Raw genomic sequence first — 12,899 nt, 5'->3', positions numbered from 1 at the left:
TGGACGTTCACACCTTCTTGTAGCCGAACACTTCCACTCCTGCTTTTGATGATGTATGGTTGGGCATTCACACCTTTTTTTTGCCCATTTTTCAGGAATTATGGGTGGACATTCACACCTTGCAGCTGAACACCTCCTATCCCACTTATGATCATGTGCGGTTTGATTTTCGAAAAGTTTCTTTCATGTTTTCTAGCAATTATTGATGGACATGTAGACCTTCTTGCAGCTGAACACCTCCGCTCCCGCTTTTGATCATACATTGTCAGGCATTCGCACCTTGTCTTACCCACTTTTTACAAACTTTAGTCGAACAGTCACACCTACTTGCAGCCGAACACAACCTCTCTCGCTTTTGATGATGTATGGACCGGCATTCTTACCTTTTCTAACACATTTTTCAGCAATTATGGTCGGAGATTCACACCTACTCACAGCCGAACCTCCGCTCCCGCATTTGATGGTGTATAGTCGGGCATTCTCACCCTTTCTCATCAGCTTTTTGCAAATTATGATCTGACATTCACACCTACTTGCAGTCGAACAGCTCTGCTCCCGCTTTTGATTATGTTTGGTTGGATATTCGAACCTTTTCTTAACTGCTTTTTACAAACTTTGGTTGGACGTTCACACCTTCTTGTAGCCGAACACATGCACTCCTGCTTTTGATGATGTATGGTTGGGCATTCGCACCTTTTTTTTACCCATTTTTCAGGTATTATGGGTGGACATTCACACCTTCTTGCAGCTGAACACCTCCTCTCCCACTTATGATCATGTGTGGTTTGATTTTCTAAAATTTTCTTTCATGTTTTCTAGCAATTATTGATGGACATTTAGACCTTCTTGCAGCTGAACACCACCTCTCCCGATTTTGATGATGTATGGACCGGCATTTTTACCTTTTCTAACACATTTTTCAGCAATTATGGTTGGAGATTCACACCTACTCACAGCCAAATAACTCCGCTACCGCATTTGATGGTGTATAGTCGGGCATTCTCACCCTTTCTCATCAGCTTTTTGCAAATTATGATCTGACATTCACACCTACTTCCAGTCGAACAGCTCTGCTCCCGCTTTTGATTATGTTTGGTTAGATATTTGAACCTTTTCTTAACTGCTTTTTACAAACTTTGGTCGGACGTTCACAATATCTTGCAGCCGAACACCTCCGCTTCCGCTTTTGATGGTGTATATTCGGGCATACGAACCTTTTCTTACCCGCTTTTTACAAACCAAGGTCGGACTTTCACACCTTCTCTTAGCTGAACAACTCCGCTCCCTCTTTTGATTGTGTATAGTCGGGTAATTTAACCTTTTCTTACCTGCTTTTTACCATCTATGGTCGGACATTCACACCGTCTTACAGCGGAACACCTCCGCTCCCTCTTTTGATGATGTATGGTTAGGCATTCGCACCTTTTCTTACCCATTTTTCAGTAATTATGGGTAGACATTCACACCTTCTTGCAGCTGAACACCTCCTCTCCCGCTTATGATCATGTGCAGTTTGATATTCGAAAATTTTCTTTCATGTTTTCTAGCAATTATTGATGGACATTCAGACCGTCTTGCAGCTGAACACCTCCGCTCCCACTTTTGATGGTGTATAGTCGGGCTTTCGAGCCTTTTCTTCCCCGGTTTTTACAAATTATGGTTGGACATTCAGACCTTCTTGCAGCCGAGAACCTCCACTCCCTCTTTTGATCATACATTGTCGGGCATTCGCACCTTTTCTTACCCACTTTTTACAAACCATGGTCGGACTTTCACACCTTTTAGGAGCCGAACAACTCCGCTCCCGCTATTGATTGTGTACAGTCGGGTATTTTAACCTTTTCTTACCCGCTTTTTACCAACTATGGTTGGACATTCACACCTTCTTACAGCAGAACACCTCCGCTCCCTGTTTTGATTATGTATGGTTTGACATTCGCACCTTCTCTCACTCGCCTTTTACTATGGTCGGCCATTCACAGCTTCCTCTCCACCATACTTGTATGGTGGGATATTCACACCCACCTGCATCCGAAGACCTCCGCCCCCACTTTTGTTGATATTTAGTCGGTCATTCGCACCTTACCCGCTTTTGGCAAACTATGGCCTTCTTGCAGCCAAACACCTCTGATCTCGCTTTTGATGATGTAAGGTTGGGCATTCAGACCTTGCTTCACCTGCTTTTCACCAAATATAGTCGGACATTAACACCTTCTTGCAGCCGAACACTTCCGCTCCACCTTTTAGTGTTCTATCACACCTTTTTTTCACCGCATTTTATACATTATGGTTGGAAATCTTCAAAAACTCTCATCCGAAGACCTCTCCTCCCGCTTTTGTTAATATATTTGAACTTTAGTTGGACATTCAAACCTTCCTGCAGCTGAACCACCTCCGCTCCCTGTTTTGATCATATATGGTCTGGCAATACTACCTTTTCTTACCCGTTTGTGAGTAATTATGGCTGGACATTCACACCTACTTGCAGCCGAACACAACCTCTCTCGCTTTTGATGATGTATGGACCGGCATTCTTACCTTTTCTAACACATTTTTCAGCAATTATGGTCGGAGATTCACACCTACTCACAGCCGAACAACTCCGCTCCCGCATTTGATGGTGTATAGTCGGGCATTCTCACCCTTTCTCATCAGCTTTTTGCAAATTATGATCTGACATTCACACCTACTTGCAGTCGAACAGATCTGCTCCCGCTTTTGATTATGTATGGTTGGATATTCGAACCTTTTCTTAACTGCTTTTTACAAACTTTGGTCGGACGTTCACACCTTCTTGTAGCCGAACACATGCACTCCTGCTTTTGATGATGTATGGTTGGGCATTCGCACCTTTTTTTTTACCCATTTTTCAGGTAGTATGGGTGGACATTCACACCTTCTTGCAGCTGAACACCTCCTCTCCCACTTATGATCATGTGTGGTTTGATTTTCGAAAATGTTCTTTCATGTTTTCTAGCAATTATTGATGGACATTTAGACCTTCTTGCAGCTGAACACCACCTCTCCCGATTTTGATTATGTATGGACCGGCATTTTTACCTTTTCTAACACATTTTTCAGCAATTATGGTTGGAGATTCACACCTACTCACAGCCGAACAACTCCGCTACCGCATTTGATGGTGTATAGTCGGGCATTCTCACCCTTTCTCATCAGCTTTTTGCAAATTATGATCTGACATTCACACCTACTTCCAGTCGAACAGCTCTGCTCCCGCTTTTGATTATGTTTGGTTAGATATTCAAACCTTTTCTTAACTGCTTTTTACAAACTTTGGTCGGACGTTCACAATATCTTGCAGCCGAACACCTCCGCTTCCGCTTTTGATGGTGTGTATTCGGGCATACGAACCTTTTCTTACCCGCTTTTTACAAACCAAGGTCGGACTTTCACACCTTCTCTTAGCTGAACAACTCCGCTCCCTCTTTTGATTGTGTACAGTCGGGTAATTTAACCTTTTCTTACCCGCTTTTTACCATCTATGGTCGGACATTCACACCGTCTTACAGCGGAACACCTCCGCTCCCTCTTTTGATGATGTATGGTTAGGCATTCGCACCTTTTCTTACCCATTTTTCACTAATTATGGGTAGACATTCACACCTTCTTGCAGCTGAACACCTCCTCTCCCGCTTATGATCATGTGCAGTTTGATATTCGAAAATTTTCTTTCATGTTTTCTAGCAATTATTGATGGACATTCAGACCGTCTTGCAGCTGAACACCTCCGCTCCCACTTTTGATGGTGTATAGTCGGGCTTTCGAGCCTTTTCTTCCACGTTTTTTACAAATTATGGTTGGACATTCAGACCTTCTTGCAGCCGAAAACCTCCACTCCCTCTTTTGATCATACATTGTCGGGCATTCGCACCTTTTCTTACCCGCTTTTTACAAACCATGGTCGGACTTTCACACCTTTTAGGAGCCGAACAACTCCGCTCCTGCTATTGATTGTGTACAGTCGGGTATTTTAACCTTTTCTTACCCGCTTTTTACCAACTATGGTTGGACATTCACACCTTCTTACAGCAGAACACCTCCGCTCCCTGTTTTGATTATGTATGGTTTGACATTCGCACCTTCTCTCACCCGCCTTTTACTATGGTCGGCCATTCACAGCTTCCTCTCCACCATACTTGTATGGTGGGATATTCACACCCACTTGCATCCGAAGACCTCCGCCCCCACTTTTGTTGATATTTAGTCGGTCATTCGCACCTTACCCGCTTTTGGCAAACTATGGCCTTCTTGCAGCCAAACACCTCTGATCTCGCTTTTGATGATGTAAGGTTGGGCATTCAGACCTTGCTTCACCTGCTTTTCACCAAATATAGTCGGACATTCACACCCACTTGCATCCGAAGACCTCCGCCCCAAATTTTGTTGATATTTAGTCGGACATTCGCACCTTACCCGCTTTTGGCAAACTATGGCCTTCTTGCAGCCAAACACCTCTGATCTCGCTTTTGATGATGTAAGGTTGGGCATTCAGACCTTGCTTCACCTGCTTTTCACCAAATATAGTCGGTCATTCACACCTTCTTGCAGCCGAACACTTCCGCTCCACCTTTTGATGATGTATGGTTAGGCATTCGCACCTTTTCTTACCCATTTTTCAGTAATTATGGGTAGACATTCACACCTTCTTGCAGCTGAACACCTCCTCTCCCGCTTATGATCATGTGCAGTTTGATATTCGAAAATTTTCTTTCATGTTTTCTAGCAATTATTGATGGACATTCAGACCGTCTTGCAGCTGAACACCTCCGCTCCCACTTTTGATGGTGTATAGTCGGGCTTTCGAGCCTTTTCTTCCACGTTTTTTACAAATTATGGTTGGACATTCAGACCTTCTTGCAGCCGAAAACCTCCACTCCCTCTTTTGATCATACATTGTCGGGCATTCGCACCTTTTCTTACCCGCTTTTTACAAACCATGGTCGGACTTTCACACCTTTTAGGAGCCGAACAACTCCGCTCCTGCTATTGATTGTGTACAGTCGGGTAATTTAACCTTTTCTTACCCGCTTTTTACCAACTATGGTTGGACATTCACACCTTCTTACAGCAGAACACCTCCGCTCCCTGTTTTGATTATGTATGGTTTGACATTCGCACCTTCTCTCACCCGCCTTTTACTATGGTCGGCCATTCACAGCTTCCTCTCCACCATACTTGTATGGTGGGATATTCACACCCACTTGCATCCGAAGACCTCCGCCCCCACTTTTGTTGATATTTAGTCGGTCATTCGCACCTTACCCGCTTTTGGCAAACTATGGCCTTCTTGCAGCCAAACAACTCTGATCTTGCTTTTGATGATGTAAGGTTGGGCATTCAGACCTTGCTTCACCTGCATTTCACCAAATATAGTCGGACATTCACACCTTCTTGCAGCCGAACACCTTTTAGTGTTCTATCACACCTTTTTTTTCACCGCATTTTATACATTATGGTTGGAAATTTTCAACCACTCTCATCCGAAGACCTCTCCTCCCGCTTTTGTTAATATATTTGAACTTTAGTTTGACATTCAAACCTTCTTGCAGCTGAACCACCTCCGCTCCCTGTTTTGATCATATATGGTCTGGCTACTACCTTTTTTTACCCGTTTGTGAGTAATTATGGCTGGACATTCACACCTACTTGCAGTCCAACACAACCTCTCTCGCTTTTGATGATGTATGGACCGGCATTTTTACCTTTTCTAACACATTTTTCAGCAATTATGGTCGGAGATTCACACCTACTCACAGCCGAACAACTCCGCTCCCGCATTTGATGGTGTATAGTCGGGCATTCTCACCCTTTCTCATCAGCTTTTTGCAAATTATGATCTGACATTCACACCTACTTGCAGTCGAACAGCTCTGCTCCCGCTTTTGATTATGTTTGGTTGGATATTCGAACCTTTTCTTAACTTCTTTTTACATATTTTGGTTGGACGTTCACACCTTCTTGTAGCCGAACACTTCCACTCCTGCTTTTGATGATGTATGGTTGGGCATTCACACCTTTTTTTTGCCCATTTTTCAGGAATTATGGGTGGACATTCACACCTTGCAGCTGAACACCTCCTATCCCACTTATGATCATGTGCGGTTTGATTTTCGAAAAGTTTCTTTCATGTTTTCTAGCAATTATTGATGGACATGTAGAACTTCTTGCAGCTGAACACCTCCGCTCCCGCTTTTGATCATACATTGTCAGGCATTCGCACCTTGTCTTACCCACTTTTTACAAACTTTAGTCGAACAGTCACACCTTTTTGCAGCCGAACACCACCTCTCCCGCTTTTGATGATGTATGGTCCAGCATTCTTACCTTTTCTAACACATTCTTCAGCAATTATGGTCGGACATTCACACCTACTCAGAGCCGAACACCTCCGCTCCCGCATTTGATGGTGTATAGTCGGGCATTCTCACCCTTTCTCATCAGCTTTTTACAAATTATGATCTGACATTCACACCTGCTTTTGATAATGTATTGTTAGGCATTCGCACCTTTTTTTTTACCCATTTTTCATGAATTATGGGTGGACATTCACACCTTCTTGCAGCCGAACACCTCCTCTACCGCTTATGATCATGTGCGGTTTGATATTCGAAAATTTACTTTCTTGTTTTAAAGCAATTATTGATGGACATTCAAACCTTCTTTTTGATGGTGTATAGTTGGGCTTTCGAGCCTTTTCTTCCCGGTTTTTACAAACCATGGTCGGACTTTCACACCTTCTTGTAGCCGTACAACTCCGCTCCCGCTATTGATTGTGTACAGTCGGGTATTTTAACCTTTTCTTACCCGCTTTTTACCAACTATGGTCGGACATTCACACCGTCTTACAGCGGAACACCTCTGCTCCCGCTTTTGATGGTGTATAGTCGGGCATTCGAACCTTTTCTTACCCGCTTTTTACAAACTATGGTGGGACATTCAAACCTTCTTGTATCCGAAAACCTCCGCTCTCTCTTTTGATCATACATTGTCGGACATTCGCACCTTTTCTTACCCGCTTTTTACAAACCATGGTCGGACTTTCACATCTTCTTGTAGCCGAACACATCCGCTCCCGCTATTGATTGTGTACAGTCGGGTATTTTAACCTTTTCTTACCCGCTTTTTACAAACCATTGTTGGACTTTCACACCTTCTTGCAGCCGAACACCACCTCTCCCGCTTTTGATGATGTATGGTCCAGTATTTTTACCTTTTCTAACACATTTTTCAGCAATTATGGTCGGACATTCACACCTACTCACAGCTGGACACCTCCGCTCCCGCTTTTGATCATACAATGTCGGGACATCGCTCCTTGTCTTACCAGCTTTTTACAAACTTTAGTCGAACATTCACACCTTCTTGCAGCTGAACACCTCCGCTCCCGCTTTTGATGATGTATAGTCGGGCTTTCGAGCCTTTTCTTACCCGGTTTTTACAAATTATGGTTGGACATTCAGACCTTGCAGCCGAACACCTCCGCTCTCTCTTTTGATCATACATTGTCGGGCATTCGCACCTTGTCTTACCCGCTTTTTACAAACTATAGTCAGACATTCACACCTTGCAGCTGAACCTCCGCTCCCTGTTTTGATCATGTATGGTCTGGCAATACTACCTTTTCTTCCCCCGTTTGTGAGTAATTATGGCTGGACATTCACACCTACTTGCAGTCGAACAGCTCTGCTCCCGCTTTTGATTATGTTTGGTTGGATATTCGAACCTTTTCTTAACTGCTTTTTACAAACCATGGTCGTACTTTCACACCGTCTTGAAGCCGAACAACTCCGCTCTCGCTATTGATTTTGTACAGTCGGGTATTTTAACCTTTTCTTACCCGCTTTTTACCAACTATGGTCGGACATTCACACCGTCTTACAGCGGAACACCTCCGCTCCCGCTTTTTATGGTGTATAGTCGGGCATTTGAACCTTTTCTTACCCGCTATTTACAAACTATGGTAGGACATTCAAACTTTCGTGTATCCGAAAACCTCCGCTCTCTCTTTTGATCATACATTGTCGGACATTCGCACCTTTTCTTACCGGCTTTTTACAAACCATGGTCGGACTGTCACACCTTCTTGTAGCCGAACACATCCGCTCCCGCTATTGATTGTGTACAGTCGGGTATATTAACCTTTTCTTACCCGCTTTTTACCAAGTATGGTTGGACATTCACACCTTCGTACAGCGGAACACCTCCGCTCCCTCTTTTGATGGTGTATGTTCGGGCATTCAAACCTTTTCTTACCCGCTTTTTCCAAACTATGGTCGGCTATTCACAGCTTCCTCTCCACCCACCATACTTGTATGGTGGGATATTCACACCCACTTGCATCCGAAGACCTCCGCCCCAAATTTTGTTGATATTTAGTCGGACATTCGCACCTTACCCGCTTTTGGCAAACTATGGCCTTCTTGCAGCCAAACAACTCTGATCTTGCTTTTGATGATGTAAGGTTGGGCATTCAGACCTTGCTTCACCTGCTTTTCACCAAATATAGTCGGACATTCACACCTTCTTGCAGCCGAACACTTCCGCTCCACCTTTTAGTGTTCTATCACACCTTTTTTTTCACCGCATTTTATACATTATGGTTGGAAATTTTCAACCACTCTCATCCGAAGACCTCTCCTCCCGCTTTTGTTAATATATTTGAACTTTAGTTTGACATTCAAACCTTCTTGCAGCTGAACCACCTCCGCTCCCTGTTTTGATCATATATGGTCTGGCTACTACCTTTTCTTACCCGTTTGTGAGTAATTATGGCTGGACATTCACACCTACTTGCAGTCGAACACAACCTCTCTCGCTTTTGATGATGTATGGACCGGCATTTTTACCTTTTCTAACACATTTTTCAGCAATTATGGTCGGAGATTCACACCTACTCACAGCCGAACAACTCCGCTCCCGCTTTTGATGATGTATAGTCGGGCATTCTCACCCTTTCTCATCAGCTTTTTGCAAATTATGATCTGACATTCACACCTACTTGCAGTCGAAAAGCTCTGCTCCCGCTTTTGATTATGTTTGGTTGGATATTCGAACCTTTTCTTAACTTCTTTTTACATATTTTGGTTGGACGTTCACACCTTCTTGTAGCCGAACACTTCCACTCCTGCTTTTGATGATGTATGGTTGGGCATTCACACCTTTTTTTTGCCCATTTTTCAGGAATTATGGGTGGACATTCACACCTTGCAGCTGAACACCTCCTATCCCACTTATGATCATGTGCGGTTTGATTTTCGAAAAGTTTCTTTCATGTTTTCTAGCAATTATTGATGGACATGTAGACCTTCTTGCAGCTGAACACCTCCGCTCCCGCTTTTGATCATACATTGTCAGGCATTCGCACCTTGTCTTACCCACTTTTTACAAACTTTAGTCGAACAGTCACACCTTTTTGCAGCCGAACACCACCTCTCCCGCTTTTGATGATGTATGGTCCAGCATTCTTACCTTTTCTAACACATTCTTCAGCAATTATGGTCGGACATTCACACCTACTCAGAGCCGAACACCTCCGCTCCCGCATTTGATGGTGTATAGTCGGGCATTCTCACCCTTTCTCATCAGCTTTTTACAAATTATGATCTGACATTCACACCTGCTTTTGATAATGTATTGTTAGGCATTCGCACCTTTTTTTTTACCCATTTTTCATGAATTATGGGTGGACATTCACACCTTCTTGCAGCCGAACACCTTCTCTCCCGCTTATGATCATGTGCGGTTTGATATTCGAAAATTTACTTTCTTGTTTTAAAGCAATTATTGATGGACATTCAAACCTTCTTTTTGATGGTGTATAGTCGGGCTTTCGAGCCTTTTCTTCCCGGTTTTTACAAACCATGGTCGGACTTTCACACCTTCTTGTAGCCGAACAACTCCGCTCCCGCTATTGATTGTGTACAGTCGGGTATTTTAACCTTTTCTTACCCGCTTTTTACCAACTATGGTCGGACATTCACACCGTCTTACAGCGGAACACCTCTATTCCCGCTTTTGATGGTGTATAGTCGGGCATTCGAACCTTTTCTTACCCGCTTTTTACAAACTATGGTGGGACATTCAAACCTTCTTGTATCCGAAAACCTCCGCTCTCTCTTTTGATCATACATTGTCGGACATTCGCACCTTTTCTTACCCGCTTTTTACAAACCATGGTCGGACTTTCACATCTTCTTGTAGCCGAACACATCCGCTCCCGCTATTGATTGTGTACAGTCGGGTATTTTAACCTTTTCTTACCTGCTTTTTACCAAGTATGGTCGGACATTCACACCTTCGTACAGCGGAACACCTCCGCTCCCTCTTTTGATGGTGTATGTTCGGGCATTCAAACCTTTTCTTACCCGCTTTTTCCAAACTATGGTCGGCTATTTACAGCTTCCTCTCCACCATACTTGTATGGTGGGATATTCACACCCACTTGCATCCGAAGACCTCCGCCCCAAATTTTGTTGATATTTAGTCGGACATTCGCACCTTACCCGCTTTTGGAAAACTATGGCCTTCTTGCAGCCAAACACCTCTGATCTCGCTTTTGATGATATAAGGTTGGGCATTCAGACCTTGCTTCACCTGCTTTTCACCAAATATAGTCGGACATTCACACCTTCTTGCAGCAGAACACTTCCGCTTTTAGTGTTCTATGAGGCATTCACATATTTTTTTTCACCATATTTTATAGATTATGGTTGGAAATTCTCACCCACTCTCATCCGAAGACCTCTCCTCCCGCTTTTGTTAATATATAGTCGGGCATTCGAACCTTTTCTTACCCGCTTTTTACAAATTATAGTCGAACATTCACACCTACTTGCAGCTGAATACTTCCGCTCCACCTTGTAGGTATGTATGGTTGGCATTTGCACCTCTTTTTATACTGATTGCTGAAGATTAAGTTGTACTTTCTCAAACTACAACTTTTTTTTATTTGTTGAAACTTGATTTGAAGTGGATAAATAAGGAGGACAAACAGTTTTAAGTCAGGCTGATAGAAGGAATTAATTTTATAGCAAAATCTGTACTTCGTCATATGTCGAGAGATGCTTATTGCTGAAGAAGTTCTTTCTCATTCTACAAAGTACAACGTTGTTTATCGTTGAAACTTGATTAGACATGAATAAATATGAAGGACAAAGCAGTCTTAACTTGGTTTGAGTTAATGAATTCGTTTTATAGGAGAATCCGAATTCGTGCATAACTCATAAAATAGAGCTTATTTTCGGATTCCTGAAGAATGATTCTGGTTCTTTCTAATAATACAAAGTTTGTTGTTTATTGTTGAAACTTCATCAGAAGTGAAGAAATAAATGAATGCCTATCAACAAATTGACCTTCTGTTGACCTTCGGGGAGGTGAGTATCTTCACTAGACTCACCTGTCTGCTCTTCCTCCTCATTTAGCGTAGCTCCACCCTCTGCCTGTGAATTCTCACAGACTTCAACACTGAGTGGTGAGGCCTCTACAGGCCCCTCCCCTTTTTGCTCCTCACTTCCAATCCAAGCTTTTGGCGGGAAGTTTGAATTTATTGGGTCAACCTCTTCACTTTGTTCACCAACTGCCACCTTTGGTCCTTCTCTTTGTTGGCTTGACTGTGGCTTTACCGTCTTTAATTTGTTGGCAAAAGATTTAGGGCAATCTCTGAAGAGGTGATTTAATTCTCCACAGAGATTACATTTCCTGCCATTTGGACACTCTCCAAAAGTTTGCCCAATTTCTCTGCTCTTCCCACATAACACCTTGGTACAAGCCTCAACCAGGTGCCCATGCTCACCACACTTGCGGCAGAACTTGGGCTGCCCCTGGTAGTGGATGTAACCTCGGTTTTCAAGGTGGCCAGAGTGTCGCCCACCCGCTGCACTGAGCACTCTTCAGCCCTTTTAAATGGTATAACTTTGCACTCCCGCACGCTCCAGCAAGCACCATTCAAGCAACAACTTTGCACTCCAGCTTCGAACATCGGCACAGTCGCAACAAGTAAGGCGACTCTACTCAGAGAAGTCACTCTGCACAGTAACAAGATTTCTTTTGCACAGACAGAAAGGGCTTCACCCGCAAAGGTAAAGCCTGCCAAAAATAGAAACAACTCATTAGTGCTGCTCTCCACAGAAATCTTTAGTAAAAGGCGAAAGACTTGTACGTTATGAAGAGAAACCAGAGTACGATTATCCGTCACTGCGGGAGCAGGGCATCAGGCTTGTTGGCATAGCCACCTTCCCCATGGTGAGCTTTGCTTGGTTGAGACGCTTGCTCCCCCCACCCTTGCTCCTCGGCTGACCAAGTAGGAACAATCGGGCCCTGTTCGATGGCTGCCTTGTCTTTTACTCTGTGTAAAAGACAAGGCAGCAACAAAAACACCACGAGAATCCCGTATTGAGGCTTTGTTCTGACCGCTCATTCGGGGTCGCATTTCTTTCAAGCAATTCTCCTGGTTAGCCCACACTCGGCTCGCTCCCATAGCCGTGTTAAAGTCTACTTCGCATTCACTCTCTTTTCCCACCAGACTCTTGGGATTTTATCTATAAAATGAATTCCTTCACTCAAACTATGTGAAAACTGCTTTGTCCTTAATATTTACCATGTCTAGAAAGATTTAAACAAAAAAAACAACGTGTACTTTGCAGTAAAAGAAAGAGCAAATCTAAAGTTTCAGGAATCCGAGAATAAGCTTACTTTCATGAGTTCTTCACGATTTCGGATTTTGCTATAAAATGAATTCCTTCACTCAAACTAAATTAAAACTGCTAAACCGCTAATCTGTTATATGTAAGGCAGATGTCAAATTCACCGAAATAGGATCAAAGGGTATTCGGCCAATCGAGCTGTAGCAACTTCGGTAAAAGAGTATAAGTTGAAGAGTT

The 12,899-nt window shown here is 43.4% G+C and overlaps 1 non-coding gene across 1 annotated transcript; it reads right to left on the bottom strand.

The window, feature by feature from the left end:
• Positions 1–12,087: 12,087 nt before the first annotated feature.
• On the bottom strand, positions 12,088–12,201 carry LOC140274235 (U5 spliceosomal RNA). Its single transcript, XR_011908207.1, has one exon. It is a non-coding gene; the product is annotated as a U5 spliceosomal RNA (small nuclear RNA).
• Between the last annotated feature and the right edge of the window lie 698 nt (positions 12,202–12,899).

Source organism: Leuresthes tenuis, unplaced genomic scaffold (genome assembly GCF_036924035.1).
Source record: "Leuresthes tenuis unplaced genomic scaffold, fLeuTen1.0.hap1 SCAF_17, whole genome shotgun sequence".
NCBI lineage: Eukaryota > Metazoa > Chordata > Actinopteri > Atheriniformes > Atherinopsidae > Leuresthes > Leuresthes tenuis.
Note: the sequence above shows the minus strand (reverse complement) of the source record. Positions and strands in the feature narration are given on the sequence as shown.